The 25,866-nt window shown below is 42.0% G+C and overlaps 1 protein-coding gene across 2 annotated transcripts in view; it reads right to left on the bottom strand.

Moving 5' to 3' along the window:
- LOC115215015 (sulfotransferase 6B1) overlaps window positions 1–23,847 on the bottom strand; it is a 58,405-nt gene extending 34,558 nt beyond the window's left edge. Inside the window, exon 1 of one of the 2 annotated variants that reach the window (XM_036505323.1) lies at window positions 23,827–23,847. The gene's annotated coding sequence lies outside the window, so the exon portion shown is untranslated. Of the gene's footprint in view, window positions 1–6,433; window positions 6,456–23,826 lie in introns of those variants that run through there. The other variant, XM_036505322.1, reaches the window with a different exon arrangement.
- Window positions 23,848–25,866: the final 2,019 nt, after the last annotated feature.

Here is a 25,866-nt window from a genome sequence, read left to right as displayed (position 1 = left end):
ACAGCAGGTAAGTTCACAACGGAGTGGCAACGGCTTTAAATAGGTATTGCAGCCGGATGCACGATATCAGTCATCTTATTCGTGCTAGTCATGGAAATGCTACTCAGATCTACAAACTGTGAGAAAGCTGTTACAAAGACACCATTAAGGGCTTTTATGGACGATGTAACTATATTATCGGAAAGTAGAGAAGCAGCAGAGGGAACGTTAGAGCGGTTGGACGAACTGATAGGATGGGCAAGGATGAAATTCAAAGCCAAAAAATCTCGAAGCGTGGCTTTCGTGAAAGGAAGGCAAGAAGAAGTGAAATTTAGGATAGGAAGTGAAGACATACCAACGGTGAAAGAACAACCAGTAAAGAGTCTCGGCAGATGGTATAGAGATTTATTAAATGATAAGAAGCAAGGGAAAGAAACGCACGAGTTAGTAGAACAAGGATTAAAGGCAATTGACAGAACAACGCTGCTGGGAAAATTCAAATGTTAGATACTGCAATTTGGGCTATACCCAAGAATTATGTGGTCATTGCAAATGTACGAAATAGCCTCGAGTATAGTAGAAAAGATGGAGCAAAGATGCAGTGTGTTTATCAGAAAATGGCTTGGTCTGCCGAAACCACTGAATACAACTGCACTATATGGAAAACCCGTGCTGCAACTACCAATAACATCAATCGCCGAAGAATATAAGGCAGGAAAGGCAAGGACAGTAATGATGCTAAGGTACTCAAAAGATCAGAGCATCCAGGAAAACCCTCCAAAGGTACGAACAGGGAGGAAATGGAAGGCGGAAGAGGCAGTAAACAGGGCGATCAGAAAATTAAGGCACGCAGATATAGTCGGAGCGACGCAAGAAGCTAGAACCGGCCTAGCATCGCAAAACTTCAGGCCATTTTGCAAGAGAAAAAGAGATGAAAGAGGCAGTGGTATACGAAGTGAGAAAGGAGGAAGAATAAAGGCGAAATGTACATTTGGTGCAATGCAGTCAACAGGGACAGTGCCTGAGATGGGAGGAATATGTGATCAACCGCAGAATATCAGGGAAGGAACTTTGGGCTTGGGAACAAGCAAGAACATCCTTCCTGATCAAGCCTACCTTCGACGTTCTACCCTCACCGGCGAACTTAGTCCGGTGGAACATAAAAACAACCGACGAAGGGAGATGCGGAGAGAAAGCGACGGTTAGACATGTTCTGTCAGGTTGCAGACTAGCAATTGAAAGATATACATGGCGGCATAATCAAGTCCTCGGCGTCATAAGCGCAGCACTCAAGAATAAGATTGAGAGGTACAATAGGGGAGAATACCCAAAAGTAGAAAGCGCAGGAGAGTATACTTCCACAAAGAGGGAAAAGGTTATAAAACCAGGCCTACAAGTAAAGTATACGAGATAGACGAAAGATTGAAGGGATACTGGGAGGTGGCCACGGACTTGGAAAGACAAGTAATATTTCCACTAATAAAAACAACAAAAAGATCGGATTTAGTTCTTTGGAACAGAGACCGGAGAATGGGAATTTTACTAGAACTGACAGTACCTTGGGAAGAGAACATCGGCAATGCAGAGGAACAAAAGGAGAAGAGGTATGAAAAGCTAATCGAAGAATGCAGAGAACAGGGATGGAATGTCGAATATTATCACCTGGCAGTGGGGGCTAGAGGCTTCATTGAAAAAAAAATGACAACGCTTTTCAAAAGAAGATTTGTTTTTTCTAGCCCCGAGCTGCGTAAACTAATAAGGAGAGTACAGGAGGCGGTCGAAAAAGCCAGCTTCTATATATGGCTGAAGCGGGAAGACCGAAAATGGCTTGAAAGTCATAAACATGCCGACGGGAAATAACATCATTAGGTGAGACCAGCTGACTGACAGGTGACGGTCGTTTAGAAAAAGTGCGGGCTAAAACTACGCGCCTTCACTAGTTAGTTAAGGTGAGACAGTGTCACGTGACAACTTGCTGGGACTACCTGTCAGGTGACGGTCGTTTAGAAAAAGCGAAGAGGCCAGGGAACAGAAGAAAGAAGACATGCACCCAACACCAGAGCTGAAGACACCTCCGAAAGAAGGGTGGGGGCGCCACGTCAAAACGGTAGAGGAGTAGGGGCCGAAACCGGACGTGGTTCCTCCTGATGATGTCTTGAGCTAACTGGATCCTATAAAGGAGCTGTTGTGGTAGCAGACCACGAAACACGGTTGTAATTCCTCTTTTAGTATGACACTATTGCCCAAGGTCCCCGGGGTCTTTTCCATAGGCTTTTCTATCCACGGACAAACATAATCTGTTTTCCCCTTTTACATTGACATTTCTGTGATACACGATCTCTATTGATTGGCCTCACTTTTTTTTCATGATCCCTTTTGATCGGAATTCACCCTCCCCTTTTTTCCCCTTCACTTCTTCCCAAAAAGAAAAGCCCTACTTTGTATTTTGTCCCTTCTGTGTACAGCCCCGTGTGGCCAATCTATCTATTTATCTATCTATCTATCTATCTATCTATCTATCTATCTATCTATCTATCTATCTATCTATCTATTGACTGACATGATGTCGCATCGGCTCCGCAGGTAATCCCTTTTTTTGACCTTTTATTGCACGCATTTTGTTCCAATTTTTGCACACAAGGTGTGTAAAGCACCTAGCCTTCATTTGAGTGTACTTTCAAGGGAAAATATTAGTTATCGCCATACTAATATGGCATTCTTATAAAAATAAGAAAAAAGCTGACCGCTTATTAGCTCCATGAGGCCATCGCCTTAAGTTAGCTATTTGATACACAATCTGTATCCATATATTCCAGTTAAATTTACAATTTGGGTCAGTTTCAAACTTATTTCCATTTCCATTTTCTTCGATTTCCTTGCCATATTTCTAAACAAATATGGCTCAGCGGAATGATGAGGCCGACTTCCTGCCTCTACCAATACTAGAGGTGAAGGAAGCTGAAAGTAAAGCCGTTGCATGTGAACACACACAGGCCTTAGAAATCAGGAATGCTTCTGCTACTACAATCACTGGCTCTACCACTGCTACCACCACTACCAACATGGATACCGGAAACAATTTTGCCGCAGCTTTAAAGCTAAAGAAAACAATCATGTGCTTTTCCAAAGATGAACTGTTTGCCTGTAAAGCAATGTTAAAAATGATGACCTCAGCATACAACTACAAACACCACAAGACATCACGGAAAAAATCGAAAAAATTTGCCACGATCAAAGTTTGATTCGATAGTGAAGAAAGAGCCAAGGACCTCTCCACAAAGTCCTTCCAATTTGAAAATTTATTGATGATTCCCAACATACCTTGGCCGTAGGGTCAAAAAAATTAAAATAAAGAATGTGCATCCTGAAATAGAAATAAAGTAGCTCATGTCCGCCATTTGCTATGATATCGAGGACAAAATCCATATTTTGGAAATCGCTGTCATGGACCAGCAAAACTGGATTGGCCAAGAAATCAAAGTTCTTGCTCAGATTAATTCAATGATTTACGAAAAAATTCCACATCGAATCCAATTGAGAGAGGATTCAAGTTTACATGTGGCCATCAAAGGCAGAAAGCCTTGTTGCTACATTTGTGATAGCAACACACACTTACAAAATACGTGCCCAACAACAGCAACAACAAGATCATGAAAAACAACAACAACCACAAGAAAACCAAAAACTGGGCAAAAAACCAGCACTACTACCCTCACCGCCATATGCACAACTAATTAGGGAGAGAGTCAGTTTAGATGAGATGCAGTTTGGGTTCATGCCAGGGAGAAGCACCACTGATGCTATATTTCTGGTAAGACAGCTGCAGGAGAAATAGCCAAAGATAAGCCTCTGTACCTGGCTTTTGTTGACATGGAGAAAGCCTTTGATAGGGTCCCCCAATCCCTTATCTAGTGGTCAATGAGAAAACTAGGGATAGATGAATGGTTAGTGAGAGCTGAGCAAGCCATGTACAAGGATGCTTTCAGTAAGGTGAGGGTTGGCAACGAGTACAGTGAAGAATTCCAGGTAGAGGTAGGGGTCCACCAAGGTTCAGTCCTCAGCCCCCTCCTATTTATCATAGTGCTCCAGGCAATAACAGGAATTCAAGATAGGATCCCCTGAGAGCTCCCATATGCTGATGACCTTGCTCTAATTGCTGAGTCACTATCAGAACTGGAGGAGAGGTTTCAGGTGTGGAAACAAGGATTAGAATCGAAGGGCCTTAGAGTCAACCTAGCTAAAACCAAAGTCCTAATAAGTAGGAAGGCAGGCAAACCACAAGTCCCTTCAGGTAGATGGCCCTGCTCAATCTATAGAAAAGGCATAGGTAGAAACTCTATAAAATGTACCCAGTGTAAGCTATGGACACATAAGAAGTGCAGCGATATCAAAGGAAGGTTAACTGGGAAGATAGTTTTTGTGTGTGGCAGATGCTCAGGAGCAATAAATAACACTGAAAATGTGCAGAGAACAACTTCCGCCACATTCCAGGGAGAAAAACTAGAAGCAGTTAATAGCTTCCGTTACCTAGGTGACCAAGTCAGTAGCAAGGGAGGGTGCGCTGAAAGTGTAGCTGCTAGAATAAGAATAGCCTGGGCAAAGTTCAGAGAGCTCTTACCTCTGCTGGTGACAAAAGGCCTCTCGCTCAGAGTAAAAGGTAGACTGTATGATGCATGTGTACGAACAGCCATGCTACATTGCAGTGAAACATGGGCTGTGACTGCTGAGGACATGCATAAGCTCGCAAGGAATGAAGCCAGTATGCTCCGATGGATGTGTAATGTCAGTGTGCATACTCGACAGAGTGTAAGTACCTTGAGAGAAAAGTTGGACCTTAGAAGCATCAGATGTGGTGTGCAAGAGGGACGAATGTGCTGGTATGGCGAGAATGGATGGGGATAGCTGTGTGAAAAAGTGCCACACCCTAGCGGTTGAGGGAAACTGTGGAAGAAGTAGACCCTGGAAGGCCTGAGATGAAGTGGTGAAGCATGACCCTCGAACATTAGGCCTCACCAAGGCAATGACTAGTGATCGAGACTTTTGGAAATATGCTGTACTTGAGAAGACATGGCAAGCCAAGTGAGACCATAACATCGTGGCCTATGCCACGGGTGTAACCAGCCCACTTATGTGTACCTTTCCTTCATTGGACACTAAACTCTGTTGAGGCAAGTGAAATCGAAATCAAATTTGATGACTGGCATCTGTGCTAGTAGAGTGCTAAGAGCACCATCCAAGCATGATCGTTGCCAGCATTGCCTTACTGGCACTTGTGCTGGTGGCATGTGAAAAAACATTCGAGTGAGGTCGTTGCCAGTGCCACTGGACTGGCTCCTGTGTAGGTGGCTCGTAAAAAACACCATTTGAGCGTGGCCGTTGCCAGTACCGCCTGACTGGACCTTGTGCCAGTGGCACATAAAAGCACCCACTACACTCTTGGTGAGGTTGGCGTTAGGAAGGGCATCCAGCTGTAGAAACTCTGCCAGATCAAAATTGGAGCCTGGTGCAGCCGTCTGGTTCGCCAGTCTCAGTCAAATTGTCCAACCCATGCTAGCATGGAAAGCAGACGTTAAACGATGATGATGATGATGATATATATAAGTAATGTTTATCGCCACTTCAACATGGCTGTTCTGTAGGAACCAACATTACTACTGCTTTTAACTTCTTCGTGGACACTTCTTCCAGTTGATTATTGATGAAATCTACACCTGATATATATTTCAAGCAGGGGAGTGTACCCCACCCCATCTCCTAGTGATGATAAGACCACCAGACTGTCTGGTTTTGAGCTATTTCTGCTCATCCTCAGTGGTAGACACCCATCCACTAGAGATAGCAGTAGTTTGTTCCACCTCACAATATGTAGAAAAATCAGTGACCGGTTGTCACATATATATTGCAAGCTTCCCTGTTTGCAGTATGCATTGGGTGCAGATTGCATCAATAACCAGCTGGAGTAGGTGTTCTCCTGGGTTTAAAAATGGTAATAATGTCATTACAAGGTTGACAAGGTGGCAAAAGTAACAAGAATTTTGGGAGAAAAAGTATAAATAAAAAATGAGTAGAAATCGAACTGGTGGGTGTACAATATGACTCTCCCCAGACACTATAAAATTTGCTTTAAGACATGAATTCACATAAAGAATCTTGCAAACTACATACCAAAACGAAGTGCATATATATATATATATATATATATATATATATATATATTTATATTAAGGGCATTACTATACATAAATGCCTCATACTAGGAGGGACTCTTAAAGTCAAAACTACCATAATAAACACATTTTACCGAACGTGTGGGAATGTAACTCTCGAAGCAAGCCTTTTAAAAACAGATTCAGTTGCAGATCATATGATTTCATAATTAGTTCATAAAATGCACTTTTTAATCGTCATGCATGCATAATCAAGACACATAAAAAGGAACAAAAAACCAACATACCAGACGAACATCAAATGTATCCAGCATAGTACATAGAATTGTTCACACTTGAATGTCTATGTAAGAGGTGAGCTTTTCCAATTGCATCTCGGTACAGGTGTTTATTCAGAATAAAATTCAGCACTGAATATATTCCGGTTTTTCATACTAACTACTTGATAATTTCTTATAAAGATTTTATCCTATTTTTAAATTGTAAATTTAACTGGAATATATGGATACAGATTGTGTATCAAATAGCTAACTTAAGGCGATGGCCTCATGGAGCTAATAAGCGGTCAGCTTTTTTCTTATTTTTATAAGAATGCCATATTAGTATGGCGATAACTAATATTTTCCGGGAAGGCTGCCGTTGTTCTCTTTTACAGAGACTTAGTAATTTTAATATTTCTATTATTGAAAACAAGTGGATGTATTCCACCGAAGCTAGGTAAATAAAACCTTTGAACAGAGATTGTCGGAAGCGACACCTACTGGTTTGGCTACGCTGCATTGAAAAGGGGCAATACCCCGAAACGCGTCTGTAGCTGCCGGCCAAGTAGTGTGGAGCGACTGACCTCCCTTGTTCAAAGGTTATATGGATACAGATTGTGTATCAAATAGCTAACTTAAGGCGATGGCCTCATGGAGCTAATAAGCGGTCAGCTTTTTTCTTATTTTTATAAGAATGCCATATTAGTATGGCGATAACTAATATTTTCCGGGAACGCTGCCGTTGTTCTCTTTTAGAGAGACTTAGTAATTTTAATATTTCTATTATTGAAAACAAGTGGATGTATTCCACCGAAGCTAGGTAAATAAAACCTTTGAACAGAGATTGTCGGAAGCGACACCTACTGATTTTTCCTTGGATTACGTCGGATTATTTTACGCTGTAAGCTGTTATGTTAGTTCGTTCTGTTCTGGATTTACACGTACAATTTTTGGAGTATTAACTTGTGAAACAAAGTAATTTTCGCCCTTCGGGGTAGAAAATTTCTTTTTATATATGAACTTTAATTCAGTGTGGATTTAATTTTTATCTTGTCTCTTGTGACAAGTCACTTGCATTTTATTATGGATCTTGACTTAACGTCAAATTTTGATTTTCCCGAGATGGGAGAAGTTATAAAGCAAAAGGATACAAAGGAGAAAACAGTTTTTCGGAAGCCGTTGGAGGCAATGTTATAGAACTGGAAGTAACAATGGAGGATCTCTTCAAGTTCAGAAAGTTCATACAAGGAATGGAGAAGAAACGAGAATAACCGCCCCCGACACCTTACAAGCAATCCGTGAGAAGACGGTAATTTATAAGGTATATAATATTAAGGAAAAAAAGATTGCAGATGTAAGAAATGAATTGGTAGAACGGTGCATGGCACCAATTTGGAACAAGGTTCGCTATGTGGCCGAGGAGTGAGAAGCGCTACTATTGTGAAGCATTTCGAGTCGGCTAGCATAGCAAGGAATTTCAACTCAAACGTTGAAGAGTGCAGACATCCTGTTGCTGCCCACGTACTTAGGGCGCAGAACAGCTAAGATAACAATAGAGGATATACCAACAGGTTACGATGTAATGTGGGCAGCAACAGCGGTCGTATTCGACGTAGAAGAGAAATTAAACATTTTAAACATGAGGATGAAAGAGGCAAAATTTTGGAAAGGTCAGCAGCTTGAAATGATCGTTCAAGCTGACAATGCAACGCTGGAGAGTTTGCCAGACAGGGTCTTCGTGGGGGATGGACACACTGCGCGGGTATCGGTGGAGGGACGTAGGCCCAGATGTTTCAAATGTGGGCAGAAGGGTCACGTCCGCTCAGAGTGCAAAAAGAAAAAACCCGTTAATGCCCCCATTCAAACCGCTGTGGAGAACAAAGCAGACATCACAGCACAACAAAAGAGAATACCCGGAAAAAGCAAAATGAAAGTCAAAAGGAGGAAAAGAAAATGAATGGAAAACAAAGCGAAAACGAAAACGAGGTGGAAAATATTTTATCAAATGGAAAAGAACTGGAAGTAATGGAATATACAACTGTAACCAACAAAAGGAAGAAATCCAATACCCCGGACTCCCCACCCCAACACAAAAGAAAAACAAACGCAGAACAACACAAAAAAATTATCCAATCCCACCCCGCTGGCACTACTTTTGTAGGCCAGCATTTCATTAACCCCAGCCCCCACTTTAAAAGGATTCAAAAAAACCGATAGGTGCATTGCTTATAACACAAAAAACGAGAGAGTAGTTTGGTACATAAAGGCGAAACCAAACATAAAATGTTTCAAATCATCGGAAAAAAACCCGGATTGGAGGTATGCGAAGGTTGGAGAGGAGGAATGGAAGGAGAGACTCTTCCAACTACACGTGAGGGACAACCTGATTAAAGATGTCACACAAGAGGTGATAGCTGGAAAATTGAATATTAGCCCGGCAGCCACTCCATCCCAGAGCCCGGTGGCAACGCCGGTTAAATGCCCAGCAACAACGGAGAATGTGGGGGAAGCAGGCAAACAAAAGCTGCCATGCTCCCTCTCACAACCGTAAGTAACAAACTTTCTTCATTCATCGATGATTAAGTTGGGCTGTATAAATGTGCGTGGAATGGGGTCGAAATGGAAACAGGCTTGCTTGCTGGACGACCTCAGGACACACAGAATAGATGTAGCCATTGTCACCGAGTCCAAGATGAGAGGAACCCAAGCGTTCTCGCATCTTCTCAATGGTTACGAGAAATTTATTTCTCCTAGCCGAGGAGGAAGTGCAGGCGTGGCAGTCCTTATCAGGAAGAACTTGGACTTACAGGTAAGTACTGTCTTTATGGACCCAGAAGGTAGGCTGGTTGTCCTCGATGTAACTCACGTAAGTAAGCAGTCCTTCAGGTTGGTAGCTGTTTATGCTCCTAATGAGGGTAGGCAGACTGGTTTTTATCGGAACTTGGAGCACTTTCTAGTGACGTCTAAAACGGTAGTATTGGTAGGGGATTTCAACACTATCATCGATGCGCGGATAGATAGTGTGGGCTCGTCTGATAGAAGGGGGAATCCTTGCCTTAAGGGTCTACTGACGAGCTTTAATCTAGTAGATCGGTTTCGAATGGATGAGCCGAGCATTCCACAGTGGAAGTAACAATGACGGCTCACGCAGATCGTATATAGATAGGTATTTGTTAAAGAACGAGATAGGAATAGCATTAGCTGTCCACAATTTTGTATTGTGCCTTACACGGATCACAAATTAGTGACGGTGAGGTACATGTAGATAAATGCCATAGACAGGACCCGGATACTGGAAAATGAACAAGTCTATTTTGGCTTGTGAAGCTTTCCGTAACCGGATTATGGAATTAGTCCAGAGGGCATTATGTGGAACCATCATTAATAATAGATGGTGGATCGCCCTCAAAAGAGCCATCCGTTTGGAGTCCATTAGATTTAGCAACCAGCTAAGTTTAGATAGGACTAGAATAGAGGGCGATTTAGTTAAGAACTTAGACGAGGCAATGGGATCTGGCTGTGCATCTAGAGTGTTAGCAGAGAGAACGATCTTGTACCGTCACCTCAATGCCAAGCATGAAGGATGTAGAGTCAGAGCTAAGCTACGTGCAGTGAAACGAGAAGGTATTAATGTTGCCGGATGGGCACGTCGTGTGGAGAGTCAGAAGGGCAAAAAGTCCTCTATTAAGTCTTTAACTGACGAACAGGGACGCAAAATCTATGGACAGGAGGAGATACAGAAGGTCTTTCAACAGCATTTCGCTCGGTTGTTTGGGGAGGGCGATCCACTGGAGCGAGGGGAGGACTTACAGAACTTCCTAGCTGGTGGGCCTCGGCTCTCGCCAAGCAGAGCGGAACGCTGTGAAGGACCGATTACTCCCGCGGAGGTAAGAGGGGTTTTGGCTGAATGCGCCCGGGAAAAGTCGCCGGGACTGGATGGTCTGCCCTATGAGTTTTATTGTTGTATGCCGGACTTGTTCGGGGACATACTGGCAAGCGTCTACGCAAACTGGCAACAGAATGGGAGGATTCCCAGTTCTGTGAGCCGGGGAGTTGTGACGCTGATCCAGAAAGACCCGAGCAAGGGGGATAATATTAGTAATTATAGGCCCATAACTCTACTTAATGTAGAGTTAAAGATTTTGGCCAAGGTGTTAGCAGAAAGGTTGAAGGTCGTCATGGAAAAACTTGTCGGAAAGGCACAGACATGTGCAATCCCAGGCAGGTCGATCGAAGATAATCTTCACCTTCTACGCTACACTATAGACAGGGTTGGGCAATTAGCCGGCAAAGGAGGGGCATTGGTCCATTTAGACCAAAGTAAAGCATTTGATAGGGTAGATCATCAGTACCTGGCGACGGTTCTCGAAGCGGCTGGGCTAGGTCCTGACTTTCGCGGGTGGATATCAGCTATGTACAGCGGTATCAAGTCCACAGTCCAGATAAACGGTTACTTAACGGAACCGTTTTCGATTAAGCGTTCAGTTCGTCAAGGATGTCCCTTGTCCCCTCTCCTGTACGTTTTGGCTCTTGAGCCATTGCTGCGGAAGTTGGAGACGGTGAGATGCAATCCTAATGAAATCGGATGCAGTAAGTCTGTTTCTGCGTATGCGGATGACGTCACCTTCATCGTGTCCAACGAAGCACAACTAACTCGTGTAGAAGGTGCTCTCCGAAGATACGAAGCGGTGGCTGGGGCAAAAGTTAACAAGGACAAGTCCACTGGTTTGCGCCTCGGCACCTGGAGGAACAAGCCGATATCGTCCAGTGTTGTTGGACACTGGACAGATGGTCCTGTTAAATTGCTTGGAGTTTGGTTTGGTTCAGACTCCCAGACGGAGAAAAATTGGAGCGAGGTAGTGACCAAGGTAGAAGCCATAGTTGGGAGTGGTCCGGAAGGCATCTTTCCTTGAAAGGAGGGCGGAGGTGGTACAGGTGTTTATAGCATCTGTAATCACCTATCGCCTGACTGTCGTGCCTTGCCCCGATTTGTGGCTAAGCAAGTTGGATCGACTCCTTTTCCGCTTTTTGTGGAAGGGAGGAAAGCCACTTGTAAGGCGCTCCGTGTGTTGCCAGGAACCACTAAAGGGTGGGCTGGGGATGCCTTGGTTAATGATGCGCAGGCATGCGCTGAGACTGAGACATCTCTGGTTTCACCTGGAAGGTGATAAGGTGTGGAGTCCGCTGGCAGATAATTTCTTCCCGCAACCGGACTCTATGGAGAGATTTAAACCCGGTTTCATTAAAAGACGGAACCTGACTTTATGGCAGAAAGAGTGCCGACAGGCACTCTGGCTGATCCACAAGATAGGCAAAGCCGGCTGCGGGAATACCACCTCGACATTTTATAGAAGGATGGTAGAGGCAAAAAATGACGACGTCCTAAGAGGGGCTCTGGGGTTCGATGAGGATCAACTATCCGACCTGTTTAAGAAGACTTTCAAGCCGGGGTATTGGACAATTACCAAAAATCCCTGACTTGGCAGTGCTATAGGAATGCTCTACCTGTTCGCGATAAGTTATATAGGCATGGAATGTCAGTGCCACCGACATGTCCAAGATGTGGGTTGGACGATGAAACCGTCCAGCACGCTTTTGTACATTGTCAGGAACTGTCAGGCTTAATAAGTTACGTAGAATACGTGTTGTCGCATCTGGGACGAGTACAGCTATCGGCTGGTTCTATAATAAAGATGATACCGCCAGCTGGACTCTCAAGGGAAGGTGAGGCTTGTTTTCACTGTACGGTGGCAGTACTGAAAGAGTGTGTGTGGAGAACTAGATTGGAAGGTTTGGTGTCAGGAACCTTTGTCTCTGGATATGGTATGTTAAAATACTTCAGATACCATCTAAAGAGCAAGATGGATTTAGAGAAGAGGAACCTGACACAGAAAAAGTATGTGAATCGATGGAAGGATGTGATAAAAAAGGTGGGTGTGAGTAACCCTGCTTGGTCATCATGAAGGGAGAAAATAGTCTCTGGGCTCTTAGGCTGTCGGGTAAGAATCCTGACTGTGATATACCTAGCTGGCCAAAATCATTTTTAATTTAAAAAAAAAAAGGAGAAAAGTAAAGTCTAGTATCATAATCAATAATCAACATATGTAAATATCAAACGAACAACGTAAACTTTTTGTAATTATGTTTTGTATTGTAATGTACTATCTCTGTAAGATTTTTATAATCATAATAAAGATTTAGGAAGCGACACCTACTGATTTTTCCTTGGATTACGTCGGATTATTTTACGCTGTAAGCTGTTATGTTAGTTCGTTCTGTTCTGGATTTACACGTACAATTTTTGGAGTATTAACTTGTGAAACAAAGTAATTTTCGCCCTTCGGGGTAGAAAATTTCTTTTTATATATGAACTTTAATTCAGTGTGGATTTAATTTTTATCTTGTCTTGTGACAAGTCACTTGCATTTTATTATGGATCTTGACTTAACGTCAAATTCTGATTTTCCCGAGATGGGAGAAGTTATAAAGCAAAAGGATACAAAGGAGAAACAAAGTTTTTCGGAAGCCGTTGGAGGCAATGTTATAGAACTGGAAGTAACAATGGAGGATCTCTTCAAGTTCAGAAAGTTCATACAAAGGAATGGAGAAGAAACGAGAATAATACCGCCCCCTGACACCTTACAAGCAATCCGTGAGAAGACGGTAATTTATAAGGTATATAATATTAAGGAAAAAAAGATTGCAGATGTAAGAAATGAATTGGTAGAACGGTGCATGGCACCAATTTGGAACAAGGTTCGCTATGTTGGCCGAGGAGTGAGAAGCGCTACTATTGAAGCGCATTTCGAGTCGGCTAGCATAGCGAAGGAAATTTCAACTCAAACGTTGAAGAGTGCAGACATCCTGTTGCTGCCCACGTACTTAGGGCGCAGAACAGCTAAGATAACAATAGAGGATATACCAACAGGTTACGATGTAATGTGGGCAGCAACAGCGGTCATTCGACGTAGAAGAGAAATTAAACATTTTAAACATGAGGATGAAAGAGGCAAAATTTTGGAAAGGTCAGCAGCTTGAAATGATCGTTCAAGCTGACAATGCAACGCTGGAGAGTTTGCCAGACAGGGTCTTCGTGGGGGATGGACACACTGCGCGGGTATCGGTGGAGGGACGTAGGCCCAGATGTTTCAAATGTGGGCAGAAGGGTCACGTCCGCTCAGAGTGCAAAAAGAAAAAACCCGTTAATGCCCCCATTCAAACCGCTGTGGAGAACAAAGCAGACATCACAGCAACAACAAAAGAGAATACCCGGAAAAAGCAAAATGAAAGTCAAAAGGAGGAAAAGAAAATGAATGGAAAACAAAGCGAAAACGAAAACGAGGTGGAAAATTTTTATCAAATGGAAAAGAACTGGAAGTAATGGAATATACGACTGTAACCAACAAAAAAGGAAGAAATCCAATACCCCGGACTCCCCACCCCAAACAAAAAGAAAAACAAACGCAGAAGAACAACAAAAAAAAATTATCCAATCCCACCCCGCTGGCACTACTTTTGTAGGCCAGCATTTCATTAAACCCCAGCCCCCAACTTTAAAAGGATTCAAAAAAACCGATAGGTGCATTGCTTATAACACAAAAAACGAGAGAGTAGTTTGGTACATAAAGGCGAAACCAAACATAAAATGTTTCAAATCATCGGAAAAAAACCCGGATTGGAGGTATGCGAAGGTTGGAGAGGAGGAATGGAAGGAGAGACTCTTCCAACTACACGTGAGGGACAACCTGATTAAAGATGTCACACAAGAGGTGATAGCTGGAAAATTGAATATTAGCCCGGCAGCCACTCCATCCCAGAGCCCGGTGGCAACGCCGGTTAAATGCCCAGCAACAACGGAGAGTGTGGGGGAGGCAGGCAGACAAAAGCTGCCATGCTCCCTCTCACAACCGTAAGTAACAAACTTTCTTCATTCATCGATGATTAAGTTGGGCTGTATATAAATGTGTGGAATGGTCGAAATGGAAACAGGCTTGCTTGCTGGACGACCTCAGGACACACAGAATAGATGTAGCCATTGTCACCGAGTCCAAGATGAGAGGAACCCAAGCGTTCTCGCATCTTCTCAATGGTTACGAGAAATTTATTTCTCCTAGCCGAGGAGGAAGTGGAAGTGCAGGCGTGGCAGTCCTTATCAGGAAGAACTTGGACTTACAGGTAAGTACTGTCTTTATGGACCCAGAAGGTAGGCTGGTTGTCCTCGATGTAACTCATGTAAGTAAGCAGTCCTTCAGGTTGGTAGCTGTTTATGCTCCTAATGAGGGTAGGCAGACTGGTTTTTATCGGAACTTGGAGCACTTTCTAGTGACGTCTAAAACGGTAGTATTGGTAGGGGATTTCAACACTATCATCGATGCGCGGATAGATAGTGTGGGGCTCTGATAGAAGGGGGAATCCTTGCCTTAAGGGTCTACTGACGAGCTTTAATCTAGTAGATCGGTTTCGAATGGATGAGCCGAGCATTCCACAGTGGACGTGGAGTAACAATGACGGCTCACGCAGATCGTATATAATAGGGTATTTGTTAAAGAACGAGATAGGAATAGCATTAGCTGTCCACAATTTTGTATTGTGCCTTACACGGATCACAAATTAGTGACGTGTGAGGTACATGTAGATAAATGCCATAGACAGGGACCCGGATACTGGAAAATGAACAAGTCTATTTTGGCTTGTGAAGCTTTCCGTAACCGGATTATGGAATTAGTCCAGAGGGCATTATGTGGAACCATCATTAATAATAGATGGTGGATCGCCCTCAAAAGAGCCATCCGTTTGGAGTCCATTAGATTTAGCAACCAGCTAAGTTTAGATAGAGGGCGATTTAGTTAAGAACTTAGACGAGGCAATGGGATCTGGCTGTGCATCTAGAGTGTTAGCAGAGAGAACGATCTTGTACCGTCACCTCAATGCCAAGCATGAAGGATGTAGAGTCAGAGCTAAGCTACGTGCAGTGAAACGAGAAGGTATTAATGTTGCCGGATGGGCACGTCGTGTGGAGAGTCAGAAGGGCAAAAAGTCCTCTATTAAGTCTTTAACTGACGAACAGGGACGCAAAATCTATGGACAGGAGGAGATACAGAAGGTCTTTCAACAGCATTTCGCTCGGTTGTTTGGGGAGGGCGATCCACTGGAGCGAGGGGAGGACTTACAGAACTTCCTAGCTGGTGGGCCTCGGCTCTCGCCAAGCAGAGCGGAACGCTGTGAAGGACCGATTACTCCCGCGGAGGTAAGAGGGTTTTGGCTGAATGCGCCCGGGAAAAGTCGCCGGGACTGGATGGTCTGCCCTATGAGTTTTATTGTTGTATGCCGGACTTGTTCGGGGACATACTGGCAAGCGTCTACGCAAACTGGCAACAGAATGGGAGGATTCCCAGTTCTGTGAGCCGGGGAGTTGTGACGCTGATCCAGAAAGACCCGAGCAAGGGGGATAATATTAGTAATTATAGGCCCATAACTCTACTTAATGTAGAGTTAAAGATTTTGGCCAAGGTGTTAGCAGAAAGGTTGAAGGTCGTCATGGAAAAACTTGTCGGAAAGGCACAGACATGTGCAATCCCAGGCAGGTCGATCGAAGATAATCTTCACCTTCTACGCTACACTATAGACAGGGTTGGGCAATTAGCCGGCAAAGGAGGGGCATTGGTCCATTTAGACCAAAGTAAAGCATTTGATAGGGTAGATCATCAGTACCTGGCGACGGTTCTCGAAGCGGCTGGGCTAGGTCCTGACTTTCGCGGGTGGATATCAGCTATGTACAGCGGTATCAAGTCCACAGTCCAGATAAACGGTTACTTAACGGAACCGTTTTCGATTAAGCGTTCAGTTCGTCAAGGATGTCCCTTGTCCCCTCTCCTGTACGTTTTGGCTCTTGAGCCATTGCTGCGGAAGTTGGAGACGGTGAGATGCAATCCTAATGAAATCGGATGCAGTAAGTCTGTTTCTGCGTATGCGGATGACGTCACCTTCATCGTGTCCAACGAAGCACAACTAACTCGTGTAGAAGGTGCTCTCCGAAGATACGAAGCGGTGGCTGGGGCAAAAGTTAACAAGGACAAGTCCACTGGTTTGCGCCTCGGCACCTGGAGGAACAAGCCGATATCGTCCAGTGTTGTTGGACACTGGACAGATGGTCCTGTTAAATTGCTTGGAGTTTGGTTTGGTTCAGACTCCCAGACGGAGAAAAATTGGAGCGAGGTAGTGACCAAGGTAGAAGCCATAGTTCGGGAGTGGTCCGGAAGGCATCTTTCCTTGAAAGGGAGGGCGGAGGTGGTACAGGTGTTATAGCATCTGTAATCACCTATCGCCTGACTGTCGTCGTGCCTTGCCCCGATTTGTGGCTAAGCAAGTTGGATCGACTCCTTTTCCGCTTTTTGTGGAAGGGAGGAAAGCCACTTGTAAGGCGCTCCGTGTGTTGCCAGGAACCACTAAAGGGTGGGCTGGGGATGCCTTGGTTAATGATGCGCAGGCATGCGCTGAGACTGAGACATCTCTGTTTCACCTGGAAGGTGATAAGGTGTGGAGTCCGCTGGCAGATAATTTCTTCCCGCAACCGGACTCTATGGAGAGATTTAAACCCGGTTTCATTAAAAGACGGAACCTGACTTTATGGCAGAAAGAGTGCCGACAGGCACTCTGGCTGATCCACAAGATAGGCAAAGCCGCTGCGGGAATACCACCTCGACATTTTATAGAAGGATGGTAGAGGCAAAAAATGACGACGTCCTAAGAGGGGCTCTGGGGTTCGATGAGGATCAACTATCCGACCTGTTTAAGAAGACTTTCAAGCCGGGGTATTTGGACAATTACCAAAAATCCCTGACTTGGCAGTGCTATAGGAATGCTCTACCTGTTCGCGATAAGTTATATAGGCATGGAATGTCAGTGCCACCGACATGTCCAAGATGTGGGTTGGACGATGAAACCGTCCAGCACGCTTTTGTACATTGTCAGGAGCTGTCAGGCTTAATAAGTTACGTAGAACACGTGTTGTCGCATCTGGGATGAGTACAGCTATCGGCTGGTTCTATAATAAAGATGATACCGCCAGCTGGACTCTCAAAGGAAGGTGAGGCTTGTTTTCACTGTACGGTGGCAGTACTGAAAGAGTGTGTGTGGAGAACTAGATTGGAAGGTTTGGTGTCAGGAACCTTTATCTCTGGATATGGTATGTTAAAATACTTCAGATACCATCTAAAGAGCAAGATGGATTTAGAGAAGAGGAACCTGACACAGAAAAAGTATGTGAATCGATGGAAGGATGTGATAAAAAAGGTGGGTGTGAGTAACCCTGCTTGGTCATCATGAAGGGAGAAAATAGTCTCTGGGCTCTTAGGCTGTCGGGTAAGAATCCTGACTGTGATATACCTAGCTGGCCAAAATCATTTTTAATTTTAAAAAAAAAGGAGAAAAGTAAAGTCTAGTATCATAATCAATAATCAACGAACAACGTAAACTTTTTGTAATTATGTTTTGTATTGTAATGTACTATCTCTGTAAGATTTTTATAATCATAATAAAGATTTAGGAAGCGACACCTACTGGTTTGGCTACGCTGCATTGAAAAGGGGCAATACCCCGAAACGCGTCTGTAGCTGCCGGCCAAGTAGTGTGGAGCGACTGACCTCCCTTGTTCAAAGGTTATATGGATACAGATTGTGTATCAAATAGCTAACTTAAGGCGATGGCCTCATGGAGCTAATAAGCGGTCAGCTTTTTTCTTATTTTTATAAGAATGCCATATTAGTATGGCGATAACTAATATTTTCCGGAAGGCTGCCGTTGTTCTCTTTTAGAGAGACTTAGTAATTTTAATATTTCTATTATTGAAAACAAGTGGATGTATTCCACCGAAGCTAGGTAAATAAAACCTTTGAACAGAGATTGTCGGAAGCGACACCTACTGGTTTGGCTACGCTGCATTGAAAAGGGGCAATACCCCGAAACGCGTCTGTAGCTGCCGGCCAAGTAGTGTGGAGCGACTGACCTCCCTTGTTCAAAGGTTATATGGATACAGATTGTGTATCAAATAGCTAACTTAAGGCGATGGCCTCATGGAGCTAATAAGCGGTCAGCTTTTTTCTTATTTTTATAAGAATGCCATATTAGTATGGCGATAACTAATATTTTCCGGGAACGCTGCCGTTGTTCTCTTTTAGAGAGACTTAGTAATTTTAATATTTCTATTATTGAAAACAAGTGGATGTATTCCACCGAAGCTAGGTAAATAAAACCTTTGAACAGAGATTGTCGGAAGCGACATCTACTGGTTTGGCTACGCTGCATTGAAAAGGGGCAATACCCCGAAACGCGTCTGTAGCTGCCGGCCAAGTAGTGTGGAGCGACTGACCTCCCTTGTTCAAAGATTATATGGATACAGATTGTGTATCAAATAGCTAACTTAAGGCGATGGCCTCATGGAGCTAATAAGCGGTCAGCTTTTTTCTTATTTTTATAAGAATGCCATATTAGTATGGCGATAACTAATATATATATATATATATATATATATATTATATATATATATATATATATATATATATTACTGTGTCTGGGGAGAGTTATTCTCTTTTAGTGCCTTATTACTTAATGCACTCACCGGTTCAATTTTCACTCATTTACTTATTTATTTTTCCTAAAATTTTCATTGAATCTTGCAACCTTTTCAATATTTGTTGACTCAACAACTATTGAGTGTCAATGACTATTGAAAAAGTTGCAAGGCGCAACGAAAATTTTAGAAAAAATAAATAAGTAAATGAGTGGAAATCAAGCTGGTGAGTGTGTTAAGTAATAAGGCATTAAAAGAGAATGACTCCCCCCAGACACAATAGAATAGGCTTCAACACAAGAATTCACATAAAGAATGTTGCAAACCAAATGCAAAAACAAAAAAATATATATAGACGTATATGAAACATCCATTTTTCCATGCTCATATGGATCAGACACATTTTGTAAGACTGGATACCCTTCCTGATACCAAACCTTACCTATTTTCAAGCTATATTTTACCGTACTCATTCATGTTTACAAGGCAGACTGGAAATAAAGAACAACTTTTGCATGACAGTGACACTTGCTTACTACTATTGCCTGAATCCAAGGTAAAGAGGCAATAAAACAAACACACAGACATGTATATATATTTATACATATACATACATGCATATAGACATATATGCACATATATATATATATATATGTACATGTATATATATATATATGCATGCTTGCATACATGCATACATACACACACGCATACATACATACAGACAGACAGACATACATGCATGCATGCATGCATACATACATACATACATACATACATACATACATACATACATACATACATACATATATACAACACCACTAATATAAGTAAAGAACCCAGTAAATTAGAATTAGAGGCAGTAAACGAGATTGTAAACAAATATTTGAAGACCATACAATCTAGAGGTATGAAAACAACCTATGAAATCATAAACCTTTTGATATATGTTTCAGCTATTCAAGTTTTAGCATATTAGAAAGAGCTGAAGCCAAACATTCAAGTATGCTAAACAAATGCTCAAGTCAACAAACAAGCTGTAGTATTAAAAGAACTGGAACAGAAAAACTGCAGACTGTCCAGCCAAAACAATATAAAATAAATGGCAAAATACTGGAAACAGTTTATAGCTGTTCAAGTGTGTGTTATTAAATAGAAAAACAGTTAGTACGAATCACCATAAGACATTTTTGTGTATAAATATATTGTCTATTCTGTGTTCACCTTTTGTGGTGAAAGCATGTAGTATGATACAAAAACATGTATGTTTACATACAAAGAGAGATTTGATTTTTGCTTTTGCAACAACACCTTGTGACACACATAACACTTATTTTGGCTATACTTCTTAAAACCCAACCCAACAGGTATTTTGTTGTCCAGATATTTTTACATGATTTGAAGGTTTTTTGATATTCTGAGTCCGAAAATAGAATCCATTTTTTTGGCTGTTGTGTCTAGATTTTAAGATACACCTCACCAATCATCAGTGGGTGATATGTGTGAACTTTAAGAAGGTCAATATGCTCTTGGGGCAACAAAGTGGATACACCAAATATCCATGCTTTTTATGTATGTGGAGCAGCAGAACCAAGGAAACACATATATGAAGGATATGAGATGCTGGTAGTTGAGTTGAGTTCTGACTACTTATAATGAATGAACAATAAAAGAATTTTATTTCAGCACAAAAATATTTTCCCTATTAGTCATGAATTAAAAATGTGACAACAAAGTCTACACACTGAAAAGGACAATTCTATAGCTCTTACAAATAGTTGATTAAAAAGGCTCTTTAATTATGCTGTCAATATAGGAGAAAATATACACACTAGATTCATGTTGGTGAACTAGAGCTGCTGTCTTGGTTGAGTAAAGAGTCATGAAAACAACTGTTAAAAGCAACAAAATGAGAATGTAGTTAGCTTAGCTGCAGGTAGCCACAAGCTGAAGTTTGGTGCTCAAAACATGTTGATTTGTAATCTTTGTAAAGGAATATTATAGCAGCCTCTAGAAAGAAGATTCACATGACATCGTAATGCTGATGGGTCCATAACTCTGCTGATCACAGGAAAATGCTATTGTTAAGCCATGATTTTGACTTGGTGGTTTGTTGATTCAGTTTTGAATCTTGCTATACATGTAAAAAAAATGCAGCAAAGAAATATTTACAGAATGTTTTTATCACCATATTAATATGCTTTGGTCAAATGTGTGATATTGTCACGTGGTTCATTAATAGGTGAGTTGAAAAGAGGGAGAGAGAGAGAAAGAAAGAGAGAGAGAGAGAGAGAGAGAGAGAGAAATGAGTGTTAGTGGTGGAGAGCTTGGTGAAAGGAATTGCTATTACATTATCTAATTATTTAGTTGTAGGAAGATATCTATATATATCTATATATCTTCCTACGACTAAATAATTAGATAATGTAATAGCAATATATATATATATATATATATATATCATCATCATCGTTTAACGTCAAGTCATCTAAGAGTCCATACATCAGGAAAAATATACTTGTATATCTGTCAATAGACTGCGTATATTATCCAAAGTGTACAGTATTATATATTCATTATGGCTGATCTTATGAATCAGGTTCACGCTAGGGATTCAATAGCATTAGATAACAACCTGATTATGTAACCCTACATTCATCAGAGGTAGCTGATATGGAATGAAATATGGCGACTGTTCTCTATTGTTGGAGGTGAATATACACATCCAGTTTGTGCTTGCTTGCCCACACCCCCTGAAAGATTATACATATACTACCACTACACAAATTCTATTTCTACAAGAACACCAACCTTAAGTACATGCATGTTTTCCACAAGCACTTCAAGATAACTCTTATCGACTTGCAACATACCCACCCCAGTGGTGATGTTTTGGTACTGAGGGACATATCTCTTAACTCAATGCCGTTTTCGTTTCGCTTCATCATCTTTTTCACAGCAACCACAAACTGCATTTGTCTATTCACCTTCAATAATAGAGAGCAGTTGCTATATTTCATTCCATATGGGCTATCTCTGACAAGTGTTGGGTTACATAATCGGATTGTTACCTAACACTCCATTGAATCTCTAGTGTGAAACTAATTGGTAAGATCAGTTGTAATGGACATATAATACAGTATACTTAAGATAATATATATATAAGTAGTTGATAGCTTCCGTTATCTAGGTGACCAAGTCAGTAGTGGGGGTGGGTGCGCTGAGAGTGTAACTGCTAGAATAAGAATAGCCTGGGCAAAGTTTAGGGAGCTCTTACCTCTGCTGGTGACTAAAGGCCTCTCGCTCAGAGTAAAAGGCAGACTGTATGATGCATGTGTACGAACTGCCATGCTACATGGCAGTGAAACATGGGCCGTGACTGCTGAGGACATGCGTAAGCTCATGAGGAATGAAGCCAGTATGCTCCCATGGATGTGTAATGTCAGTGTACTTACTCGACAGAGCGTTAGTTCCTTGAGAGAAATGTTGTACCTAAGATGTTGTGGTGTACAAGAGAGACGATTGCGCTGGTATGGTCATGTGGCGAGAATGGATGAAGATAGGTGTGTGAGAAAGTGCCAATCCCTAGCAGTTGAGGGAACCCGTGGAAGAGGTAGACCCAGGAAAACCTGGGACGAGGTGGTGAAGCACGACCTTCGAACGTTAGGTCTCACCATGGAAATGACTAGAGACCGAGACCTATGGAAGTATGCTGTGCGTGAGAAGACCCGGCAAGACTAGTGAAGCCATAACCCGTGGCCCCTACCTGGGACGTAGTCAGTCCACCTGTGCATACCTTCCTGCTTGTGACACTTGTGAAGACCTGTTGAGGCAAGTGAAAATCAAATCAAATCAAATCAAACCAAATCAAAATAGATGAACATCAATGGAATTTGTATCCTTGTGGTACCAGTGCCGGTGGCACATAAGAAAACCATCTGAACGGGACCGTAGCCAGTACCGCATCGACTGGCCTCCGTGCTGTGGGCACGTAACAAACACCATCCGATCGTGGCCGTTCGCCAGCCTCGTCTGGCACCTGTGTCGGTGGCACATAAGAAAACACCGAAAACACCATCCGAGCGTGGCCGTCTGCCAGCCTCGTCTGGCACCTGTGTCGGTGGCACATAAAATCACCCACTACACTCTCGGAGTGGTTGGCGTTAGGAAGGGCATCCAGCTGTAGAAACACTGCCAGATCTGACTGGCCTGGTGCAGCCTTCGGGCTTGCCAGACCCCAGTTGAACCGTCCAACCCATGCTAGCATGGAAAACGGACGTTAAACGATGATGATGATGATGATGTTTGTATGTACAGAGAGAGAGAGAGAGAGAGAGAGAGAGAGAGCGAGACAAAGTGGGGTAATTTACTACAGGGAATGCAGGAGACACATGCATCTCTACAAGCCTCACTTACACACTGTATATCCATCATTTGATTATTATTGGCACGTTCAAATCATTATAGCCATTACATGGTTATAATCGGCACCTTCGAATTATAATTATTACACCTTACACATGAACAATGATATTAACTTATTAAAAATCATCAACTTATTTTAAATTACATTTGCGAGATAATAAATTATCAATATCACTTTGAATATTACATATTTTTTTTCTAAACTCTAGAAATAATCTTTTTTACTTCACTTTTTAGCAATAGCATATTACCATCATTGGATTATTATTGGCGTGTTCAGATTATTATAACCATTGCACGATTACAAATTATTATAATCATTACAACATACATGCAAACAACAATATTAACTTGTTATTACGAGTCATCAACTTATTTTAAAGTATGTTTTAAGATAATAAAAATATCAATATTACTGTGAACTTACTATTCATTTCTCTAAATCCTAGAAAAGAACTTTTTAGTTTATGGTTGCGTATGAGGATTACTTTACAATTGTATCTGTTCAAGTGATTCAGTTCTGAGTACATATGTAAGAATTAACACTTCCTTCTCTAAGCCTAGATTCGAAACCGAATCCAAGAATTCTCGGTCGTCCAAACCACGACGATCAACAGGCGCGAAAAAAGGTTTTCTTTGTCCTGTCAAAAATTGATTGATCATCGCTCTTTGACCTGCGACCTCATCATGTCAGGCGAAGTTCAACTGGACAAGCGCTGACCTATTTAGGTACAAACTCTGCTGCAGTATGTCTGTCTTTCTAGCTGCCACTTTTTGTTATAAATACGAGGGTGAAACAGAAGGGCAAGCAGACAGACGAGATAGATCTATCTACGACCCAAGTTTTTGGCAGACCGCAGGGACAGAGAGAAATGTTCAAAGTGCCAATAGACTACTGTTTCGAATGAAACACGCACACACGCACATATTCATTCCTAATATGTATTCTGTATTTCTAGCAACTCGTAGCAGTTGCCTACGTTTGTATGTAGTGTACCTATAACCCTGTAAATAAATTCCTTTCAATCATGAATCGGTTTACGCATTAGAAAAAAAGAAAGAGTGAAGCTGCTTGGCAAAGATTGACCTTGAACTCTGCTGTGCATGCACACTAAGTTTTAACGTTCTAGCTCACTTCTGCTGTTTACAACTTAATCACTACACACTTAACCACTACACACATATTTATTCAATTGCTGACATTTAGCAATGGTTTGTCATTGTTTTGAAATCCAATTTTCAATAATTAACAAAATTTGGCATTTTTGACGACATATTTATGCTACTTTGTCAATAAAATATGGAAAATCATTGACAACATAAACTAACAAAAGAAAGAATGTTTCAGGTGCAGAGGGTCGAATTATTAGAACAAGCACTGAAGCAGCAGCTTAGAAAAAAAGAAAACTGAGTATTCCAACAAATGAGAGAAAGAGTTTAAAACAGAATATAAAATACAAATGAATGAGAAACATCAAGAAAATTGGATCATTAGAGATATTGTAATAATTGCAAAGCTCAAGATGTAAGAATATCGCTTTTAGAACTGTTTCTTGAGATTGCCCCTTCAATACTACCTATGTGGAATTTTAGACCATCTCAAAAATAAAATGCTTCAGAAAATATGCAATTCCATCTGACAATTTTCAAAATAACCATGGAATTTCCACGTGCTAGTATTAAATAATCTTGTATACGAGATCTGATTAATAAGTATTCGGACTGTTGCCATAATAACGAAGCTAAAGCATGCAGAGTGAAGCTGCTTGGCAAAGATTGACCTTGAACTCTGCTGTGCATGCACACTAAGTTTTAACGTTCTAGCTCACTTCTGCTGTTTACAACAGTGCTTGGAAGGAAGGTGTGTAGCATGTGATCGATGCATTGACCATGAGAGAAAGTTGTGATAGTGATACCTGCTCAGAGGCCTATGCAAAGTTGTAGAAAGTGTATGAGCCACACACAAGTGTACAAGTGGTTCAGACGTTTCCAAGATGGCCTTAAAAATGTCAATATTGACAAATGTTCTGGGAGAACCGCAACCAGCAGAACTGAGTAAAACATTGCAGATGTGCATGCAACTGTGAGAAGAAATCGTCGAATCACCATCCATGAGTTATCAGAGGATGTGCAGATTAGTTACAGTTCAGTTTAGTCCATTATCACTGAAGATTTGGGTATGAGATGCGTGTCCGTCAAGTTTGTGCCAAAATTGCTTTCAGCTAACCAAAACGACACTTGGGCTTCAGTTGCACAAGATCTCCTTGATTGTGTCGAGAATGATGAAAACTTTGCGTAGGCCTCTGAGCAGGTATCGCCAAGCTTTTGGCAGAATTCAATGCAGATTCTCTGCTCATCTTTCTCTGTCATGGTCAATATGATGATCACACACAACACGCCTTCCTTCGAAGCACTGCTGTAAACAGCAGAAGTGAGTTAGAACGTTGAAACTTAGTCTGCATACACA

Source organism: Octopus sinensis, linkage group LG8, assembly GCF_006345805.1.
Source record: "Octopus sinensis linkage group LG8, ASM634580v1, whole genome shotgun sequence".
NCBI classification, from domain to species: domain Eukaryota; kingdom Metazoa; phylum Mollusca; class Cephalopoda; order Octopoda; family Octopodidae; genus Octopus; species Octopus sinensis.
The sequence above is the reverse complement of the archived record's forward strand: the minus strand, read 5'-3'. Positions and strand labels throughout refer to the sequence as shown.